Source organism: Sphaerodactylus townsendi, linkage group LG06 (genome assembly GCF_021028975.2).
Source record: "Sphaerodactylus townsendi isolate TG3544 linkage group LG06, MPM_Stown_v2.3, whole genome shotgun sequence".
NCBI lineage: Eukaryota > Metazoa > Chordata > Lepidosauria > Squamata > Sphaerodactylidae > Sphaerodactylus > Sphaerodactylus townsendi.
The window spans coordinates 42,743,165-42,766,074 of record NC_059430.1 but is presented as its reverse complement, the minus strand read 5'-3'; the positions used below and the strand labels follow the sequence as shown (position 1 = coordinate 42,766,074).

At 44.6% G+C, this 22,910-nt stretch overlaps 1 protein-coding gene across 7 annotated transcripts in view; it reads left to right on the top strand.

The window, feature by feature from the left end:
* Positions 1-22,910, top strand: part of LOC125434394 (activating transcription factor 7 interacting protein) — a 128,563-nt gene that overhangs the window by 28,260 nt on the left and 77,393 nt on the right. The window contains exon 1 of one of the 7 annotated variants that reach the window (XM_048499711.1): positions 5,587-5,609. The exons of 5 other annotated variants lie outside the window; for them this stretch is intronic. The gene's annotated coding sequence lies outside the window, so the exon portion shown is untranslated. Of the gene's footprint in view, positions 1-5,586; positions 5,610-19,698; positions 19,848-22,910 lie in introns of those variants that run through there. One more of the 7 variants, XM_048499707.1, reaches the window with a different exon arrangement.

Sequence of the window (22,910 nt, the reverse complement as noted above, 5' to 3'; positions counted from 1 at the left end):
CTCCCTAGTTCCATTTGTTTCCGATGTTACCTCTCCTCAGTTATCAACTAAATTCATGTTTTCAGACTGTTCAACATTTAGGGTTGTCGTTGTTGTTGTTGTCACTGTTCTAGTGATCTTAGTTATTGCCGAGCCGTTGTTTTTCCTTCCGTGTTTTTGGTTATATGTTCCTGTTACTTAAGTGCTATACTACTATGCCAGGCGGGGGTACTGAAGAAGGTGACCCCAAGACCTCACAGGAAGTACATGGAAGAATTTCATCATTTCCTGCCTCTCTGCAATTGGTCGAGATCACACCCACACAAGATGCCCCACTTACCTACAGTAGAAAGACCCTTCACGGTGAGTATCCAATGGATCCTTTTAAACACATTGAGCTAAAACCTAGTATTAATGTAAAATAATTAGCAGACATGCAACATGTGAAGGAAGTATATATCATATAAGATTATTATGAAGATTAAGCTTTTAAGAGTGCAAACTGGGAAGTGTGAATTTTTTGTGCCTTGGAGATATACTTTTTTGCACAGTAACTATTAGTTGTTTAGGACACACGCCTTTAGAAAAGCTGTTCTTACCCCAAGAAGAATATGAGACAATGCTATCTATTTCATCCAGGTTTCTGGTTCCTTTTACTAATTTAGACATGAAAGAAACCATGTAAATGGGTTCTAAAATTCCGTTTGGATTTAATCAGTAATGTGTTGACTTTTTATAAGCTACCTTGAGACAAAAGGTAAGGCAAGGTATTGGTGTTTTAGGAAATAAAATATATCTGTAACATTCTATTCAGTAAATAATTGGGGTGTACAACTGATACCTGTTAAAATAGCCTATTATTGATAATAAATAGGAAAAACAACATGCAAAGTAGAAGAATATACCTTTCTTTATTGTCTTGGTAAAATAGGATTACCATGCAACACTCTAGTGCAATGTGCATATGACAGCAAATACTAATGCAGACTAATAATTCAATGCACATACAGCAAATACTAACAGAGACAAGTAGACAGGTATTTCAAATAATACTTATCCCTGTTTTGCAAGGAAATATCCTCCCAACTTCTTCAGTATAGTGAGCAGAAGTTCTTGGGGAGAGACCCTCATCTCTATTTCAATAGCTTAGCTCTGTTTATTAAGCCCTCAAAAATTGTCACATCTGAGAATCAGCCCCCGCCCCCATCACTAAATCATGCACTAAACTTTAGTACACCCTACTGTGACATTCCATAGTTTCCCGTTTGAATTAGATTAATTACATACTCATTTATTGAGAAACCTAACATCGATCTGGAGAAGTTCCCAGGGGAGCCTGATTCTCGGATTTGACAGAAGGAGAATATTTCCCTTCTACTAGGGGTGGGGGTGGGGGACATCTTGCAACAGATATGCTCTTCACTATTTGCAGGGAGGCAGAACCAATCAAAATTCTTCAATGTCACTTCCTGTGAAGGTCCTCAGGGTCACATCCCCTCAGTATTAGTTCTGCCTCTGCAGGGTGTGCTCCATTCACTTCATCTGTTTGTATGTGTCTAGTAAGTTGTGAAACTAAGTGTGCAGTCTAAGTGTTGTCCTGTGCATATTTGTGTGTGCATGTGTATCACTTAGTTGAGCACTAGAAATCAACATGTCCTCCAGTTCATTCACTCCCCCGAGGGAGTCCTTCATCCAGTCAGCGGCAGAGAGAACTAGAGGAGCCAAGGGAAAGAAAAAGCAGGGGGAAAGATTTTCCCCAGGACAGAATTTAACACAGCAACAGCTGCAGGACAAAAACATGGCAGGACGCAAGGAGGGACCTCCCGCGTCCAAGAAGAAGAGAAAAGAATTGCTGCCTGGGAGCTGCGCGCCTTCCCAGGGCGCTGCCGATTCGGCCGGCTCCCAGCCGAGCTCCTCCACCCTCATGCGGGACCTGGAGCACTCGGCTGAAGGATCGGTGCACCCAGAGGAGACTGAGGAAAGGACGGGCAGCACTCAATCGAACAGGCAAATCCCGGGCCCTGGTCTGAGTACAGGGGGAGGGGAAGAGCCTGAGCAGGAGGCAGGAGAAGGAGGGCTGGCTGTATCCATACCAGGATCCTCCACGACAGAAAATGCAGTTCCCGCCAATTCTGCCCTTACAGCCTGGCAAACGGGTCCCCCTGCTGCCTTTGCAGTGTTACTACGGAACGAAATTGAAAAAGCCTTAGCAGCCAGGGAATGCCAAGGGGAATTGGCACATCATAGAGACAGACCGCAAAACCAGCGTTCTCATGACCAACCAACCCCCCAATCCTCCCAGGGGAACTTGGGCGGGACGACACAGGGATCCAATCGCATTCCCAGAGGAGGACAGGTCAGACAGAGGAGAAACTGAGGAAATTGATAGATTCTCAGAGGGAGAAGAGAACTTAGAGGAAAATACCGAACAATTCCCAAAACTGTTTAAGAATGAGGACCTGCAAATGCTGATTACCAAAACCATATCAGCTCTAGACCTACAGGACAAAGCGGATGCGGAGGAACTGAGGACCTCAACAGGGGAGGGTCCATCCTCCAAGACAGTTAAAGGGTTTCCAAAGGGAAAAGAGGACTATTTCCCAAAGGATTCAAATGGAGAAAATTTTTCCCTGGTACCAGAATATTTTGTAAGACGCATCAAAAAAGAATGGTTAAACCCAGCTGGCAGGAAGGCTCTACCCCCAGCTTTTAAAAAGACCTCGCTCTCTCCCGCTCATTTTCATGCCATGTTACAAAATCCCCCTATGGACTCCCCAGTGTCATTATTACACTCTGGAGGGCTAGTAGCCAAGGAAGGAGAGGGGACAATTAAAGACCCTTTAGATCACAGATCGGAAGCGGCACTGCACAGTTCACACAATTGGCTGGCAGCTCAAATTAAATCCTTAACCCCAGCATCTATGGTCTCCAGGGCAGCCATGGAATGGATTAAAAGGATATTAGAAAGATTACCCCCAGAGGAAACCACATTAAGGGAGGGGGTAGAGAGGGTCTTGATAGCCAACACCTTTATAGCAGACGCCACTATGGATGCTATTGCGCTAGCAGCCAGGACAATGGCGTCCAACATGGTGGCAAGGCAAAATGCCTGGCTACGACCTTGGCAGGCAGACACTCAGTTGAAACATGTAGTCACAGCATACTCCTATTATGGGGGAGCTCTATTTGGCAAAGAATTGGAGCAAGTGCTTGTGGAAACAAAAGACAAAACAAAGGCGATGCCTAAAGCTGTTAAACGAGAAAGGCCCCAAGGTTTCACCAGAACAACTTTTAGATCACACAAAACATTGGCCAGGACCCCCCAAGGAGGGCCCATGGCCAAACTGGCCAAATCAGAGCTCCTTTCACAACAAAACAAATTTCCGACCATTTAACAAACAGGGCAAAAACTTCAAAATGGACTGCAACAAGCAATGATGGTGCAGACCCCCCCCCCATGGGGGGACGCCTTGCCAAATTCAGCCAACAGTGGCAGGGCGATCATGTGGACAGATGGGTACGGGAAGCAGCTCAAAGAGGCTACGTAATCGAACTGTTAAAAATACCCAGATCACATTTTGTGCCGTCCCCACTGTCCAAAGACCCACAAAAAGCAAAAAGAACGTTACAGGCCATAGAACACTTAATTCAAATTCAGACTGTGGAGGTAGTCCTGGAACAGGAGAAATTCTCAGGGGCATATTCACACTTCTTTACAGTCCCCAGGAAATCAGGGGACTGCAGGGCAGTGTTGAACCTGAGATTTCTCAACAAATTCATCAAGCTACCAAAATTCAAGATGGAAACACTGAGGTCCATCGCGTTAGCCTTGAATCACAGAGACTTCCTCATGTTGTTGGACCTCAGAGAGGCATATCTGCATATACCCCTCACACAGGCAGTCCCTCAGGTTCACAGTGGGGGACCATCATCTACAGTACAGAGTGCTCCCTTTCGGGCTAGGAACCGCGCCCAGAGGAAAGAGCAACAGTGATATTGGTGGCGCCACGGTGGCCCAGGAGGCCATGGTTTTCAGCGATCCAAAAAATGGCAACAGCACCATCTGTACACCTGGACCCGGAACCAGATTTACTCCTACAGGGTCCCATCAGCTTCCCCGATCCAGAATGGCTCAAGCTGACTTCATGGCTTGTGAGAGGAGACGCCTAATACAGAAAGGATTCTCCGCTAGCGTAACAAACACCATTCTGGCAGCCCGCAAACGGTCTACAGTTAACATATACAACTCTTCCTGGAAAGCCTTTGTGAGGTGGAGCAACAGCCATTCAGTGGACCCAGAACATCCTTCAATACAGAACCTGTTGGAATTTCTACAGTGGGGGTTTGACCTGGGTCTACGTAGCGCCACACTGAAGAGACATATAGCAGCCATAGCGATGGTGTGTCCAACGATTAATGGCATTCCCATTACCAGACAAACGGACATTATGAATTTCCTAAGAGGAGTTAAACTTTCACAACCTTCAACAATTCATAGATTTTTGTCGTGGTGGTTACACACGGTCCTAACAGCACTCACTAAGCAACCGTTTGAGCCAGTTCAGTTTACGCATCTACGGTGGGTTACAATGAACACATTATTTCTTGTCACAAAAACATCAGCAAGGAGAGTTTCGGAACTGCAGGCACTATCATCCAGCCCAAAACTGTGCGTTTTTCACAAGGATAGGGCGGTGTTAAGGACAGATCTAGCATTCATTCCTAAAGTGAACTCAAACTTTCACTGACGACAGGAGATTACGATTCCAAATTTCATGCCAAATCCGAGACATCCAAAAGAGCATTTATGGCATACTCTAGATGTCAGAAGGGCTTTAAAAGCCTTTTTAATCCGGACAGGGCGATTAAGAAAATCAGAAACCCTATTTGTCAACATACAGCCACCAAATATTGGGCTACCCATGTCTAAGGCAGCGGTGAGTTCAACGCTGAAAGCAGCCATCATTGAAGCATACAAGGCTAGTGACTTGCCATTACCATTGGGTGTCTCAGCACACTCCATCAGAAGCACGGCAACTAATGCGGCATTCAGAAATCATGCCTCAGTGGAAGAAATTTGCAAGGCAGCGGCTTGGTCATCAATTTCATCCTTTGTACGTCACTACAAATTGAATTCCATCACAGCCACAGAGGTGGTCTTCGGCAAAAGAGTGCTGGAGACTATAATCAGAGATTAAAGAGATCCACCCTAATTAGGGGACACTGCTTGGGGAGGTCCCTTGCAAGATGTCTTCCCCCCCAGTAGAAGAGTCCATTGGATACTCACCATGAAGGGCTTTTCTACTGGAGGGAAGGGAAGACATCTTGGCCCTCCCTGGTTTCTATTTATCTCTGATGGTGGTGATCCTAACCGGTAACGATTATAAAGATGAGTAGGATGGAGCCAGAGTTTAGATAATTTATGTTATGTGTTATTAATTTCATGTTGGACTGTTGTGTGTGGAGTTTTGTTGTTCCTGTGGTCCTCATACCTACTGCTGTCTCAAACAGAATACTGAGGGGATGTGACCCTGAGGACCTTCACAGGAAGTGACGTTGAAGAACAGCCTTCACGGAGAGTATCCAATGGACTCTTCTCCTTGTTAAGGATAAACCAGTGGACATCAAAGGTAATTTTTAAAAATTGAATGTCATGAATAGAACAGGGAGAAGGTCTGCAAGCTTTGTATGAGGCAAATTGACAGCAAAGTATTGGTTGTTGGTGTCTAATATTTGTGTTCAATACTGTGATACTCATGTCAGAGGTATACAGGCCATTGTTCTAGACAAAAAAATTCCTTGGCATTCTTTGTATCTTGTTCTTTCTGCAACTGGATTCTTGTGTTGATGCATGCTACTGACATTTCTGGCCAGGCAAATAATTTTTTGTAATATATCACATTTAATCTTTTTTTTTCAGGAGTAACAAAATGTTGGGAAGTGGACTGACAGCATTAGCCAAAATTATCTTCAAAAGCTCTGCTCAGACATCTTGGTGTATTACATGTTGGAGTAGACACTGTCAAATCAGTTTTGTGACAGTTGCTAGAACTAGTCAGTGTATTAGAGATGCTTTCTCATATTATGCATCTTGATCATTATGGGTAAAGGAAAGCAAAATGTACATTTGACCATATTTGTACCAATTAGGCCTTCATGTAGAGCGGCAGCATGAACAGATGCCGGAGCTTCACCCCCCCCAGCAGGCTTAGTCTCCATTGTGGAGCTCCATATTCACGGAAAAGTCCCTGAACAACGTACAGGCAAGAGATCTCCTGTGAGGGGGGAGGAGAAGGTGGAAAACAAAACATGGACAAGGGGGAACGTTTAAACGCGGTACAACCATTTAATTGGCAATCCCTTACCCCAGCTGACTTCGCTGCCTTTCTGTAAAAGGCAACTGAAGAGAAACTGCATAGCATTCAACATGGGCAGTACGGGTTTCAACCTCCTATTAACACAGGAGCTGAGCAGGTTGGGCAGACTTAGGGGTTACCCCAGTCCCCAATGCAAGGGCCAGGAACTTCTTCACAGGATCCCTGTGGACAAGATTCCAGGCCACACCCACAGTATGCAACTGCTCTCACTTCAAGTGGGCAGACTAGGGGCTACCGTAGATCCCCACCTTCTACCCATGGGCGAACTAGGGGTTACCCTGGAATCCCATTGGAAGACCCCCTGCAGTTCCCTCATGAAGAGGAAGGTAGTGGGGATGAAGATCAGCCTTCCCCGACTCACTTCTGAGACTCTGAGGAAATAGATGTCAGCGTACCAGAAGCTCCCAACAGATGTTTCAAAGATGAGGTCTTGTCCTTATTAATGGCAAAAACCATCACAGCCCTGGAGCTGCACGACGCGGCTGATGCACACATCCCAGGGGCTTCATTTTCCCTACCGCCTATCAAGGTTGCCCCAAGGGCAGTAAGCAATATCTGCCGCAGGAGGAAACTCCCAAATCGGTTATTCCTATTCCTGAACTTTCATTAAGAAAATCAAGGAAGAATGGGAATCACCAGCTTCCAAAAAACATACCATTTCCACCACCAAGACGCGATATCTGGTCCCTGAATATGTGGAGCCCATCATGAATGTCCCCCCCGTTGATGCCCCAGTAGTTGACACCCAAACGGGAGGACTCCTGGTTAAGGAAGGGGAAGGTACTATCAAAGGCTCTCTAGACAAAAGGTCAGATACCATGCTCAAACGATCACATGAACCCTGGGCTACCTCCATGAAGGTCATAGCACCAACATCTACTGCCGCCAGAGCTCTGCTTGTCTGGGCCAATCGTGCCCTGGATATTCTGCCCCTAGAGCTGACGGTAGCTAGAGAGGGTATCAAACATATCAGAATGGGAGCATCATTTATTGCAGACCGCCTCCCTTGAGGCCTCAGGCCTATCAGCTAGAGCCATGGCCTCCATCCTGGGGGCCTGCCGTAATGCCTGGATTAGAGCCTGGCAGCTGATACTCAATCTAAAACTATGATCACCAGTTATGTCTTCCAGGGCAAAACTTTGTTTGGGGACAAACTAGACCGCATTAAGAATTTTACGTATATTAAATTAATGTGTCTTCCGGGTAGGAACCCTGTCTGTTCTTCAGTAATGTAATTATCATTTCGACAAAAACCCCTGGCCGAGAACACCTTTTAGTTCGCAGTGGGTATTGCAACACACCTCTAAAGACAGCAGAAGCACCTCCTGGACTCCGAGAGATGACAGGAGCCCATCCTGGGGGTTCAGTGGATTTAGTTACTTTCGTTGTAAAGGTAACTCCTGATCCAGGTTCAACAAGAACACCAGAGCAGAAGCGACTTCCAAGTCCTGACTCACACACGTGGGGGTCATCTCCTCTTCCAGGAAACATGGAGAGACACCCACGTCGATGCCTGGATGACAGAGACCGTTTCCCAGAGTTATGCCATAGAGTTCCTTTCCCTTCCACCTACACATTTCCTTCCTTCGCCTGTAAGCAACAGGAAAGACAAGACCATGCAAACCCTGAATGCCATACACCAACTACTGACTTCAAGAGAAGCCATAGAGAACAAATTGCCAAGCCTTCTATTCAGAGAATACAGGTCTCAACAGGCCCTTTTCTCACAGGATCAGAGCAGTTTGGGCAAACTAGGGGTTACCCTAGACTCCCATTGCAAGGTCCAGGGACCTCACAGGCACCCATTAGAGACGGCTTCAGGCCCTCTCCACAGGATTTCACTGCTCACTCAACAAGTGGGTAAACTAGGGGTTACCCTAGGTCCCCACCTTATGCCCATGGGCTAACTAGGGGTTACCCTAGAATCCCATCGGAAGATCCCCTGCAGTTCCCTCATGAGGAGGAAGGCAGGGGTGATGAGGATCAACAATCTCTGACACATTCTGACACTGAAGAGGTAGACAATTTCCTAATCCATTCCCGTTCCTAAGAGACAGTGCAATCAGGATCTGAATCTAGTCAGGCGAATCCTGCAGTCTCATGGATTCACGATCAACGTCAAAAGAGTTCCCCAATACCGATTCAACGATTGACTCACCTCGGAGTCATCATAGACTCCAACGCAAATACCCTCTTACTTCCGGGGAGATTCCACGCACGCCCCCTTCAATAATTTCTCTGTCAGTACCACAGGACATCATCCTAAAAAGAGACAGGAGTTGGCAGATTTCATAATCCCTGAAGTCTCATCTTAGTTGGCGGATGTGCAAAAGGAATCTCACGCAGGGCAGATAGTATCTGCATCCGTCCCAGCTACAAATCCTTACAGACGCAAGTCTTCAGGGCTGGGGGGGCCAGTCTCGGAAATCAATACAGCCAGGACAAATAGTCCAACGACCAGTCCAGACTGCCTTTCATTGTTCTAGAAGTAAAAGCAATACTGTTAGTTCTTCGATTCTTCCAAAAATCTGTCGCCAATCGACACGTCCTAATCTGCGCAGACAGTATAGCAGCCAAGGCCCATATAAACAACCAAGGAGGATCAAGATCCTCACGACTGCACAGAGAGGTTTCCAATATCATCTCCTGGACAGAAAACAATCTCCAGAGCCTAAGGGCAGAACTTATGCAAGGAACCCTGAACTTGCAAGCCAACTGGCTGAGTTGGCAGACCGTTTCTCCGGCCGAATGGTCACTGAACATCAAGGTGCCCCGGAGCATCACGTTTCAGTTCGGGCTTCCATCAGTCGATCTCTGCGCAACGGCCCAAAACACACAGTTACCACGGTTCATGTCCAGGTACTTTCATCCAAAAGCCCTTGCAGTAGATACCCTGGTGAGTCCTTGGCCTCCAGGTTTTTCTGTATGTCTTTCCTTCCATCCCTCTTATACTGAAACAACTTCAGAAAATCATACAGACCAAAGATCAAATCATACTAGCGGCACCCTATTGGCCGAGGAGACCATGTTTTCTGCAATACAAGAACTGTCCATTTACCCTCCACTCCACATTCCAGTCTTACCGAACCTGCTCCATCCACCGCTTGGTGGTCGAGCGGCGTAATCTGATGGCCAAGGGTTACTCTGCAGCTGTAACAGATACTCTCCTAGCTTCCAGACGTCCTGCTAATCTACGTATCTATAACTATACATGGAAGACCTTGTCAGATGGTCCTCCAGCAGGAAGATGGATCCAGAGAAAGCATCTCTAGCATTAGTGCTGGAGTTCTTGCAAGAGGGGTTCCAATCAGGTCTCCACTGTAATAACCTAATAAGACAGGTTGCCGCCTTATCCACAGTCTGGCATAAGTGTCTAGGTTTCTCAGTTTCGCAACAGCCGGATGTCCTAAGGTTTCTGAGAGGCATGCAACAATCACAATCTCCAACCCACCATCGGTTCCCTCGGTGGAAGTTACACACGGTTTTTACAGTTCTAACGAAATCGTCATTTGAGTCCGTGTAAACCATACACTTATGTTGGCTCAGGATAAAAGTTTTATTCTTCGTGGCCATCACATCTGCTAGAAGGGTTTCAGAACTAAGAGCCCTCTTCATAGACCCTAATGCGTGTCTTCCTTGATGATAAAGTGGTCCTCCGTACAGATCTCACTGTTAAACCCAAGGCTTCATCCAGTTTTCACTTACAGCAAGACATCGTACTTCCATCCTTCTGCCTTCGGCCTAACTATCCAAAAGAACAGTTATGGCGCAACCTAGATGTCAGACGGGCTCTCAAAGCCTTTAGTATGCGTATCGAATCGATTAGACAGACACAAACTCTCCTCATTAACACTGCAGCGCCTAAATTAGGCATGGCCATGTCGGTGGCTTCCATTAGCGCCAATATTAAATCCTGTATCGTGGAAGCACACAAGGCCATGATCGTTCCAGTTCCATCAGGAGTCACAGCTCACTCTACCAGGTCAGCAGCCACCAACGCAGCGTTTAGGCATAGTGCCACAGTAGAACAAATATGCAAGGCGGGGATTTGGTAGACCCCCTCCTCATTCGTTAAGCACTACAAACTTAATTCATGGGGGGCAGCTGACACAGTGTTGGACGTAGGGTTTTGGAACACATTATAAATGCTTAACGACAGCCCACCCTATTGGGAACACTGCTTTGGGAGGCCCCACCAAGATGCTTTGAGCCTGCAAGAGAACGGTCCATTGGTTCACTTACCGTGAAGGGGCCTTCTCTTGTAGGCGATGGGGCACCTTGGCCCTCCCAGTGTGTCGTTAGCGTCTATCATGTTCTTTAAATCTTCCACCAATATCTAGTCCTATGACTAGGAGAAGTTAGTTCCAGGAATCTTTCCTGTGTCATACTAGTTCCGTATGTTCAGGTTCTCTTGTTTCAATTCACGTTACATTCATGTTGTTCCTTCGTTAGTTTTCTGTTTTTGGAGACGTTCTTTTCCTCGAAGCTTTTCTTTCTTTCTTGTTTGGACTGCTCGGTCAGTCGAATACTGGCTAAAATGGATGCCAAGCCTGAACAGGAAGTGACGAAATTCTGTTTCCTGCCTCCCTGAAATGGGGTGGAGAATCACCCACCAAGATGCCCCATCGCCTACAAGAGAAAGCCCCTTCACGGTAAGTGAACCAATGGACCGTTCTACCTGATGTTTCTAAACGCACATCTTCAATGTGTTAGGGTTTTTCAATTGCTTAAGCATTTTGGATAGATGTAAATTGGCCTCCTCACTTTGAGTGACGAGAGTGAAGAATTTTTTCCACAGACTTTGAGATTGAAATTCCTGTACAATATTTGTTATTGCTTTTAGACTGACAATACCACTTTAATTGATTGTGCACCAAATACAATAATGGAAGGCGAATTTCTTTTCTCTGATTTTAGTACAAAGTAGTCACTTTAAAAGTTTTTAAAATCTATTTATTACAATACAGACATGAATGATAGAAACATTTCTAAGATACAGATGACCAACTATTACCACTCACATTAATTTCTAATTCTAAACAGAAAAGTATTCCATTTTCCAAATGTTCAGTTTTTTGGCCATGTAGTAAATGTTAGTTCACATAGACAAATACATTATGTTATTTCTCTAATCAATCCTTCTTCAAGGTTATGCTTTTCTTCCAGTTGTGAGCAAAAAATTAGCTCTGCAGATGTAGTGTTGTCAGGGATGGCCCCTAATTGATTGAGGGGCATTCCTGGACTGAAATAGTCTGACCGTATCTGGGTGATTAAAGCGCATTTCTGTCAATGTGATTGTTACAAAATATATGTATTCAGCTTGCTGTATATTACTATGCTACAAAGGGGCATTCCTTGATCTGTACTCTCCCTTTCACACGCTTTGTAGATAACTAGGCACCTGACACCTTCCTCTCCCACAGGAAAGGGGATGTTTTTGTTGACTTGTGGGGGTAGAAGTCCGGGTGGCTGTATCTCTTATCTATCGTTGACCTTGGGGTGCTGAGGCACCGAAATAACTATTTCTTACATTCTTTGGGGAATTGGATGGGGCGATTGTTTCTGAATAAAGAAAGGGCCCAGAAGCCAGGTTCCTCAGAATTGGCTTCTTGCAAGCTGGGTGTTTCGTTACCTTTTCAATAAATGCTACTGATCAACATTCCAGAGCCTGTTTATTGTTTCAAGGATCAAGACCTAACAAATATTAAGCACAGATTCTCCATTGAGCAAGAAGACATCTGGGTTTTGCTTGATCACCATTCAGGAAGGCAGGGGGTTAAAAAAATTTCCCCAGGTTCCTCTCCATGCTATAGCTCTGCCCCCTCTCTTGCTCTCAAGTTTGCTCCCTGCCTTTAGGAAGAGCAGGCACAGTGGCTGTTACTGCCACTGAATTAGTTCATTTCTAATTTTTTCTACACCCATTTGCATTGTGAGTTCTCTTTTTAATCTTCTCTCCTTCGCGTGCCTCTACTCCTTGTGGGGAAGGGTGGGGAGAAACGCTAGCCCAGTCTCACGGGCGGAGCACTCCCTAGGCAACAGAGCTGATTGGAATATTGCCGTTACGGCAGTTAGTGGGAGACGCAAGCAGCTCCTCCTTTTTTTACTATGTCAAAGAGGAGGGAGACCTTGATGTCCTCGGAAGAGGACAGTGAAGACTATTGTCGACGGTCTCAAAACAGCTCCGTCAGGGCAAGCAGCCCTCGGAAGAGCGCGCCTTCAGCATCCCTGGCTGGGGAAATGTGCCTTGCGGGGGCAGAGCTACAGCACAGAGAGGAACCTGGGAAAAAATTTTTAACCCCCTGCCTTCCTGAATGGTGATCAAGCAAAACCCAGATGTCCTCAATTGCTCAATGGAGAAGTCCCCTTCATAGGTAAGACCAATGTTGTTTCACAAACATATTTCAAAGGGAGATCTATTAAGGAAACTCAATTTAGTATGATTTCTCTTGAAATGAAAAAAGGAATGATTGAGAAAGAAAGGGTAAAGCGAAATGTAAGGGGTGTGGTTGGAGGAAAAAGGTGCCATACTGAAGGCGAAGGGTGATCCGATGATATTCTTGCGCTCAGAGCCTTTGAAATTCTGAAACTGGCCCTGCTTAAACATATGTTTTGATGTGTCCAGTCATTTTGTTTTCTGGGAAGAAGTAATTACTCAGATCAATTTTGTCTTAAAATGTTCATGGATTTTTGAGGATGCTTATGTACTTTTCAACTATCTGCTTGTCTATTGGAGGATAACCATCAACAAAAATGGACCCTCTGTGCCCCTACTACAGCTAAAAGTCTTGTACTATAGCATTTTAAAGATTAATGCCCACCATTGGTAAATTAATGGATTGAGGACCTTAGAACTTTATCAGTATTTGATCATATAACATATAGGTTACAATTGCATGTGGGCTTATTTTTAGAAATTTGGAAACTCTTTATCGAAACTTATGTGTAAATCTTTCATCGCTGTTATATATTTGTTTTTATGTACTTTCTTCTTTTATTCTATTTAGTTGCTGGATTTTACATTTTTCTATTTGTTCTTTTTTCTGTTCTTTTTTGAAATAATTTTTAAAAAACTTGGACAACAGAACCTGGGGGGTAAACTTCGACTTGTTTGGCAGATTTGGATAGGATCCACATCTGATGGCTAGGTACAGTATGCTATCAGGTCAGGTTATATCATCAAGCTTGTCTATACTCTGCATAATTGCTTCTTACAGTCCCCTTGCCTAGAAATCCTGCAAAGCTTCATCGCACTCAAGAGGCCAACCATCATCTCCTAATGATATCAGCCTTACAGCACGGTCCTTGAAAAATGAGGTTTTGGGGGATGTCTTGGACTGTAAGTTACATACAAAAAAATAAATCAAGATAGAGGGGTTAAAGTCAATTGTAACAGGGGACTTCATGACAGCCCTACTTTAAGGAGCCCAAACTTCATATTCCCATTTTCCACCAACTCATGAAGTGGTTACTACCCATTCAGGTCCCTGCTCTTTTCATGAACATTGGCCCTGAGGCTATTCATGAAATTCCTACTTGTCCTTGTAGCAGGCCTCAGATCCCAGGCCATTCATGTGCATTCCTATCCAGATGACCTACGCATCAGATCACCTTCAGTGGAAAAGTCTTCCCAGAATGTGCAATCCACTCTTCAGTGTTTGTAATCACATCATCAACTTTGAAAAGAGTCAGTTGACACCATCACAACTGGTGACTCATCTAGGAATGATTGTGGTTCAGTCAGCATGAAGCTGTTCTTTTTATAAGAAAATGTGGCAAAGCTAAAGAATGTGATGAAAATGGATCACTGCTTCAAAGTCAGTGGATCTAATGAAGGGAATTCTGTTTGCAATATGCCTGGAAGTCTCAAGTAATACTTGACAGCAACTGACTGCTGATGAGATTCAGTTTGCAGTTGCAGAATCCCCTTTGGTGGACCATCTCTTTGCATTTGATTAAAGGCAACAATATCTATTCAGAAACACATTGAGCACCACAGGTGCATGTATCTTGGAGTGCAGAGCCCACTGCTGTCTGGGGATAGATCCACCAGTATCAATTTCCTGAAATTCAGGGCAATCATCCTGCCACTGAAATTCTCAGTGCCTTCACATCTGAGCAGACAATACCAAGGCACATATCAATCACCAGGGAGGTGTGTGTTCCAAGAAACTTCAGTTGGAATGGGCCTTGATTGTGGAATGATCAGAAAGGCATCTATCATGTTTCCCCGACAATAAGCCAGGGTCTTATATTAATTTTTGCACTAAAGGATGCATTAGGGCTTATTTTCAGGGTAGGGCTTATTTTAGGGGAAATACAGCACCTTCACAATTCATTAAGGTAGGCTCTCGACAGCCCGTTGCTTCCCCATCATGTGTGATGCAAGCTGCATCCTCATTGGCAGGGAGCACCCTGCTGGATCACACCATCCTGATCTGTAACTACCGGTAGGGCTTATTTTTGGAGTAGGGTTTATATTTTAAGCCTCCTCCAAAAATCCTGAAAAAACATGATATGGTTTATTTTCAGGTTCTCCCCAAGTGAAATCAATCAAATTCTCAGTCTGATTGGCCCTGAAATCAACCAAATTCTCAGTCTGGCTGATTCCGCATGGGCCAAAACCAGTGTGAAAACAGTGTGAAAATGGTGTAAAAGGGTTTAAAATGGTGTAAAAGGGTTTATACTGTTTTCACACCGCTGTTTTTGGCCCATGCGGAATCAGCCCCTGATTTACCCAAGCAGGTTTGCCTGGCCCAGAGGAAGAGATTCTTGTTTCAGGTGCTGTTTGAACAATTCACTTGTTGGTTCGGCCAGACCCCCTTCATTTTTTCCCCATTACAATTGTCCATAAGTGGAAAAGATGAATGTGCTCCTCTCCAGATTGCCAGTTGACCTATACATCTTTCCTCTGATCCTGCTTATCTCCAGATCATTGAACAAAGTCAGGCAGGAGAGCAGAAGTGATCTTGGCTGAAGATACCCGTAATCTTAGACGTTGTTGCACTGTTGGTCCAGCTTCCCTGGACATTTTCAGACATTGTGTTCCAGGGACCAGTATCTTACCTGGATCCAGCCTGAATGCGCCAGATTGCTTAGAGATTGAGCAGCAAGTGCTTCTAAATCTATAGTTCTCTGAGCAGGTGAAGGCATCCCTGGCTGGCAGGTGGCTTTCAACAGAAAGGATTCCGTAGCTGCACATGAAAGGCCGTAAGCTGAAGCAAGGGGACACTCCCTCACCTAAGGAACAGAAACACCCTAATTCCTGTCACAAGGGATTATGGGGGAAGGAATTCCCAAATGTCAAGATGTCCTCTTGTACCTCAACTAGAAGGAATCTTCACAGCAAGCCTGAAGTGAAGTGCCTTACTCTCTGAATCGTCTTCTAACAAAGTACTGCCCTTCCTCCAGACATGGACATTAAAATCAATATTACGGGGGGTGAAGAAAGAAGAATTCCTATCTCTACATGATTATTTTCCCCTGACCTCAGATTTCTTTTTAACACATACCATGAATGCTATTTCTGAGACTGAGCTCTGCAGTTTGGTTGGGCTTCTTTGCCAACACTCATACTCTCAGGGAATACATTTTTATCAATCTACCTACAATCTAGAGACCAGGGATAGCCAGAGAAGTATTGTCTACTTGGGGAAAAAGCAGGTTCAGTGTCAACCACTCAAGCTGTTGCAAGACAGTCTTGTCAGACACTCAGGTGAACAAGATTTTCCTGTTCCATGAAAGGGTGGCAAATATAAATCCACCGTCAGATCCATCTAGCTGAAGAATTCAGAGAACCTGATGTGTCACACCTTTAAGGTTGCATTATGGAGTGTTTGAATTTGGTCTTTTTGACCTTCCTTTATTCCTGACTTCTCAGAGCGTTTTAGACCCACAGCAGGACTTTGTCATGCAGAGACACAACATTCCAGATAAGCAAGTAGTTCATATGTCTTCCAACAACTCTTCCTCTAAATTGACAAGCTGATATGAAGTAGACCTAGGCTGCTCTTTGTGCATTCCTTTCCTTTTATTGTCATCTGTCTCTTACTTGTGAGGGAAGGTGGCAGAATCCTGAATTGACTCTTGCAACTGGTCCAGGTTAGCTGCTCTGCTGATGGGGTGCATGTTTGTGAATCCCTAGGGGCAGGGACTGGCCTGGTCTCTTCAGAGATCTCCATGAGGTGCCTCAGAAAATGAAATAGAGTGAAATAGAGTGAAATCATAAGAAGTACATGATATCAATTAGCCATTGAAACATGTCATAAAACTAGACATTTTTAAAAGTTAAAGTATAGAACAGCCTAAAAAGAATATTAATAAAACAGTGCTCAGGCTTGCAAAACCTAAAAAAGAAAAAGTTAAAAATAAAAGCCAATCACTTGGGTAAAATTCCTCCTTGTCTTGTGTGTCACTCAGGAAACTGGGAGTCAGTGTGTGTGTGGGGGGAGGGGGGGATGCAGCTTAGGTTGGAAATCATAGAAGTTACAGAACTCCTCACCTCTACATGCATACCATGTTTCCCCGAAAATAAGACAATGTCTTACATTAATTTTTGCTCCCAAAGATGCACTATGTCTTATTTTCAGGGGATGACTTATTTTTCTGTGTTCTGTTCGTCGGGCATGCTTCCAAACAAAAACTTTGCTACGTCTTACTTTCGCGGGATGCCTTATATTTCGCACTTCAGCAAAACCTCTACTACGTCTTATTTTTCAGGGGATGTCTTATATTCGGGGAAACAGGGTACAAACAGTTTTTAGATCTGACCCGATGTCTAGAAGCAGGAATGTCTGGGTGTGCGTTTTAAAAAACTTACTTGAGTAATAGTATGTAGTGAGTATTGTCGAAGGCTTTCACGGTCGGAATCACTTGGATTCCGTATGCCAGCCACAGATGCAGGTGAAACGTCAAGATGCCAGCCACAGATGCAGGCGAAACGTCAGGAGAGAATGCTGCTAGAACACGGCCATACAGCCCGGAAACCACACAGCACCCAGTATGTAGTGAGACTGGATGGATTATAGCTAGAAAATGCTTTATGTAAATTTCTCTCAGAGGCGAGAGGATCTCTTGTGTTAGGTGATTCCCATCCTTTTTCTCAGGGAAGCAGGATCAAATTTGTCACTTCCTGTCTCCTTGCAGTGGGGATCATCCATGTCCAGTTCTTTTCCTTACTCAGACAGGGAGAGCACATTCGCTGTAGAAGGTTACATGCTTTTCTTGCTCTTACTTCTTTTCTTTCCTCTGCTGCTTCATTCTCTGTCTTGTTGCTGTTCTGTCTTTCCCACTTCTCCAGTTTTTTGCTTCGTTAGGGAGAGATAGGGGAGTGATAGAGCTTTCTGGCATCTCTTCTGCCTGCAGAAAAAATGGCATGAAAACAGCCCACTGATGGCTTTCTCCTAGAGGGAGAGCTGAGGGGCCCCCTTACTGCTGCTGAAAAGCCTGCCAGCATCAGGGACGCAGTAGCTCACCCAGGAACCAGTATTCTGGTCTCTCCAGAGGCTGGGAGTGCAACTCTGGTGAAGTGTGGTTCCAAATGATGCATTTCTCCCCAGAATTCCAGGGAAGCTGCTGCCACTTTAACAGAGGAGGAAGGTGGCCCTAGAATTCCTGCCCAGTCAATCGTTCAGAGAACAAGTCAGAGAGAGCTGGACCCGACCCAGAGCACAGGTAAGACCTTTCTGATCTGTGCAGGGTGAGGGAGAGGGAAACTCCTCTGGCGCCATATGCTTACTTACAAGTAAGGCCACAACTATTCAGTCCTTTTCTCCCATTGATCTGGTTGCCCTGATGAAGAAGACCGTGAGGGAGGAAATGGTGGTATATCACCAGGGGCTTGGCCTTCACAGCACCCTCACCCTCTGTGTGCTCCTATCACTCCCCCCTAGAATTCCCCAGATATGACTACCCAGCCCTGCTGGCTCACTAAGGCTGCCCTGAAAGGCTCCTAGAAAATATTTTAGGGACCCTCTTTGTGACCCTGATCAGTCATCACATAGTGAGAAGGAGGAGGGGGAGTTTCTGTCAGATAAGGCAGATATCCCCCTGGAATTGCCAGAACAGACTGTACAGGTTTTTAATTAGGAGGACCTTCAATACTTTTTCTCCAAGGCCATTGCAGCCTTAGACCTGCATGTCTCTAAATCTGCAGAGGAGCCCTATGAACCTAAGAAGGTTATCAAGGGCAGACCTAAGAGTAACAATGAGTCTTTCCCTCATTCTGATATTGCCCCCAAGACATTCTCCATACCAGAATTTTTTGAAAGGCAGATTAGAAAGGAGTGGGACAGACCTACCTCTAACAGTTACCCTCCAGTGGCAAAAAACTGTATTCCCTTCCTGAATTTGCCAACAGAATAATATTTCAGGTTTCTCTAGTAGATGCAGCAATGGCCACCCTACAGTCCTCTGGCCTGGTTTCCCAGGATGGAGAGGGCAACCTTAAGGACCCTTAAGGATAGACTTTTAAAGTTTTCTCTTAAAAGATCTCCAAAATTACTGCCATGACCATGTGTGCCATGGCCATTGCCTCCATAGTGGTCAGGTTGACCATTGTTTGGGCTAGGAAGCTGGTCAGGTTCATCCCAGATTCAGAGAAAAGTATGTTGGAGAATCCTCAAGGCTTCATCCTTTGTTACTGATGCTACTCTTGATTCCTTAATATTTGCCTCTGAACATGGCATGCTCTGTTGCAGCTAGGTGCAGTCTTTGGCTCAGAGATTGACAAGTAGACCTGCGCTCCCAAGACCATTGTGGCAGGCTACGCTTTCCAGGGTAATATGCTGTTCGGAGACACCACAACTTCAAGCCGTTCTGCAGTCTATCAGACAGGGCTGAGTGGGATGGCAAGGCTTCCAAATCCTATCATGGTCTTCCAGTGGGCAGTCTCCTCAAGTTCAAAGATGTTTTGATTTGACATCAGGTTCATCCCTGGACGCAGGAGGTGGCTACTCCATAGAGTTTGCCTGGATTCCCCACAGAAGGTTTATCATATCTCTATTGAGCAGAAAGCAGGACAAAGCCCAACGCACTATCAATGCCATCTATCAACTACTGGACACCTGAGTGATAGAGGAGGTCCCAACCTTGGAGAGATCACAGCGGGTCTACTCCCACTTTTTCACCATCCCCAAACAGAATGGGTACTGGAGAGCTGTTCTGGACTCAAAACATCTCAACAGATCAATCAAACTAAAGAAATTTAACATGAAAACTCTGCGTTCTATCATCGAGGCCATGAGACCTGGAGGCTTTCTCACTTCACTAGATCTGATAAAGGCTTTCCAGCACGTACCATCTTTCCTGATCACAGGCAATTCCCATCCCTTTTCTCAGGGAGGCAGGATCAAACTCATCACTTCCTGTATCCTTGTGGTAGGGATCTTCCACTTCCAGTTCCAAAGTCGGATTAAGCAGTGAACCAGCTCCATAAACTAATTCAAATTTATTTCACTATAACGAGAACCATAATCTCACAAACAACGACTGGAGGTAAGAACATTCTGATCCTGAAAAAGTAGAATTAAACAAATATTTTTAACCTCCCAAAATTTTTATTTATTTATCTATTTACTTTCTTATACATAGTACAAATATATCAACATCATATAGTAATTCACAAGTACATCCACAGATAAATCTCATAAAAATAAAAAGGAAAAAGAACAAATTAAGCATAAATTATTATAGTATCTATATTTTACCATACAACAAATAAATATTTAATATTTGTTACCCACTACTGCTTTCAACAATGACAACGGGAGGACTAAGATGTTCTCCTGCCTCATAGCAGAAGAACCATTAACAGTATGTATCCAACAGTCCATTCTCCCAGAGGCCAGAGGACATCTTGTGTTGGGACCTGAAGGGCACTGTCCCCTAATAAGGGACGGTCATCATCCTAATCCTCTAACACACGCTGAAGAATGCGCCTGCTTAAGGCGGCAACCGTGGAACTGTAGGTATGGATCTTTTAATGATGTAAAAATATTGGGACAAACGATCATATGGCAGGCTTACAAAACTCCTCCACCAAGGCTAACGCTGCATTCATGGCAGAGCTTCTGATAGCCGTGATACCCAAGAGCATAGGTGTCAAACTTGCAACCCTCCAGATGTTCATGAATTCCCACCAGCCCTTGCCAGTATAGCCAATGCTCATGTTGGGAGGGACTGATGGGAATTGTAGTTCATGAATATCTTGAGGGCCGCGAGTTTGACACCCCTGCCCAAGAGTATGTCCAAATTTTGAGCTTTGTGAGTCTCAATTATGCAGGACTTTAAATCAGAACTGATAGAAGCGGTGGACATGGATTTGCCTTTTTTAGGAGGACTAATGTTGATGAAAAGGATCTCTGACTTCCTGATCTCTTGAGAACGGATAATGAAAATCTTCAGTGCTCGTTGAACATCTAATTTGTGCTTCGAGTGCTCCTTAGGATAAGAAGGATTGGGACCGAAGGTAGGCAGGAATATCTCCTGTTGTAGATGAAATTTTGAAGCAGCCTTGGGTCTGAATGTAGGGTCAATCCAAAGCACAACCTTCTTGGGGTGAAACGTGCAAAGTTCCAGTTGGTGGCCAGGTGTCTGAGTTCTGAAACCCTTCTGTCTGAGGTCATGGTTATAAGGAAGAGTGTCTTCATAAGAAGCCACCTAAGTGATATGGATTTCACAGGTTAAGGGAGGCTTCATCAAAGCTGATAAGATGGTGTGCAACCTCCAAGTGGGTGTCCGGGATAGTGGGACAGATGATCTGCCTTCTCAGGGTAGCACTGTGCAAATCCGCATCAAACCCAGGGATGTAGGTGAGACTTGTTTTCTTCTGCAGCACCTGCACTTTATAGAATCTGACCATGGAGAGTTACCTAAAGGCAGGCAGGACTTCTGGAATAACCAAATCTCACATTTTCCCCATTCAATAGCCTGTATCATTCTGGTCAAGGGTGGGATACTGGTCCGGTTCCACTGGGAGAATGAACCAAAGTGCCATCAACATTTGAAGGGAAGAGAACCAGAGCCTTCTTGGTGAATAAGGCATGATCAGGAGATATATCTTGCGCAGGAGCTTTGGTAGGACTGGAACCCAAGGGAAGGCATCGAGCAAGGACCTGGGCCAGTCCGTGGTCTCCACCCTCAGATGAAAGTACCTTATCATGAAGCACAGTGTTTAATTGCTTTTGGGGTGGGTGAACAGGTCCCCCTCCAGCATTCCGAATATGTTGTTGATCTGATTGAATAACGGTCTCTTTAGCATCCATTACGACTTTGAAATCTCTCTGCTCAATCAGTCTGCTTGGAAAAGATATGTTTCTCTGCCCACAGCAGGATCTTGGTAGCTTCCCTGATTCCCCTGATTGTTAAGATACATCTTGGCCGATACATTGTCCATATGGATTAGGAAGTGTTTCCCTTTCAATGACTTCTAGAAGTGTAGAAGGGCTAGGAAGATGGCTCTGGTCTTCAGACTCAGACAGAGACCGCCTTCCCTGAGTGGGATGGTCATTCAGAGTAGCACCCCAGTCCTTCAGGCTGGCATCAGTGAAGATCTGAAGCTGATCCTTCTTCAGATAGGTCTTCCCTTAGGATCTTGGAATCTGGTAAGAATAAGGAGTTGCTCGATGAATTGATCAAAACGCTGAAGTGCTATAACTGCTGGGTAGGAGTCGGAGAGCTTTTCTGAACGTTTACTAGAAAGTTGAATTGCTGCAGTAGGTTGATGGTTGCTTGCGTGTTGGTCAAAGACTTGGGATGTGAGCTAGCTGGAATGAGCAGATCATCGAGTATGGGTGAATTTGCACCCCCTGTTCCTGGAGACAAGCTGTGGGCACCAAGAGGGTCATGGAGAAAACCCTCAGAACAGTCAAAAGGTGAAACGGAAGGGCCATGAACTGGAAATGATGTATGGTGACTGTGAACCTCAGGAATCACCCAACACAAGATGTTTTCCTGGCCTCGTAGGAGAAGGACCATTCACGATATGTATTCAACCATCCATTTTCCCATTAATTTTTAAATGATTAGCAGTTCACAAAAATGAGCATGGTGATTTTATTTGTCACGAAGCTTTTATTGCTAATCCAAAAGCCTATGAAAACTGAATGTTCTTCCACATTTCCACACATGATGTATAATGGTCTTATCAGTTGGAATAGTACAGATTTAAACCCTGCTTTACTTCCAAAAGTGTTTTGGTTGTAATACTAGATATTTGCTTTCCTGTCAAAAACCAAGGTTTTTTTTGGTTCAAATACTGTTGTTCTTAACACTTGATGTGAAAATATAAGATCACTTTTATTGCTAGTTAGGTTAGTTATCAGTAAAACTATATTCAATCAGAACCCATAGTCTTCAGACTTGGAAGATAGGTATGTCTTCATTTAGCAATATCTGGTTGTAGTTATTTTTATTAAAGGCAAAAGTGCTTTGTACATTTCACTAGTACCATCTAGTTTCTGGTTGGGCTTTTGCTTTTGTTGTGCACTGTAGTTTTTTTTTTTTTTGAAAGGAGGAATACATTTCAGTGGCTCTTAGAAGATTGGGGGTGTAAATGTA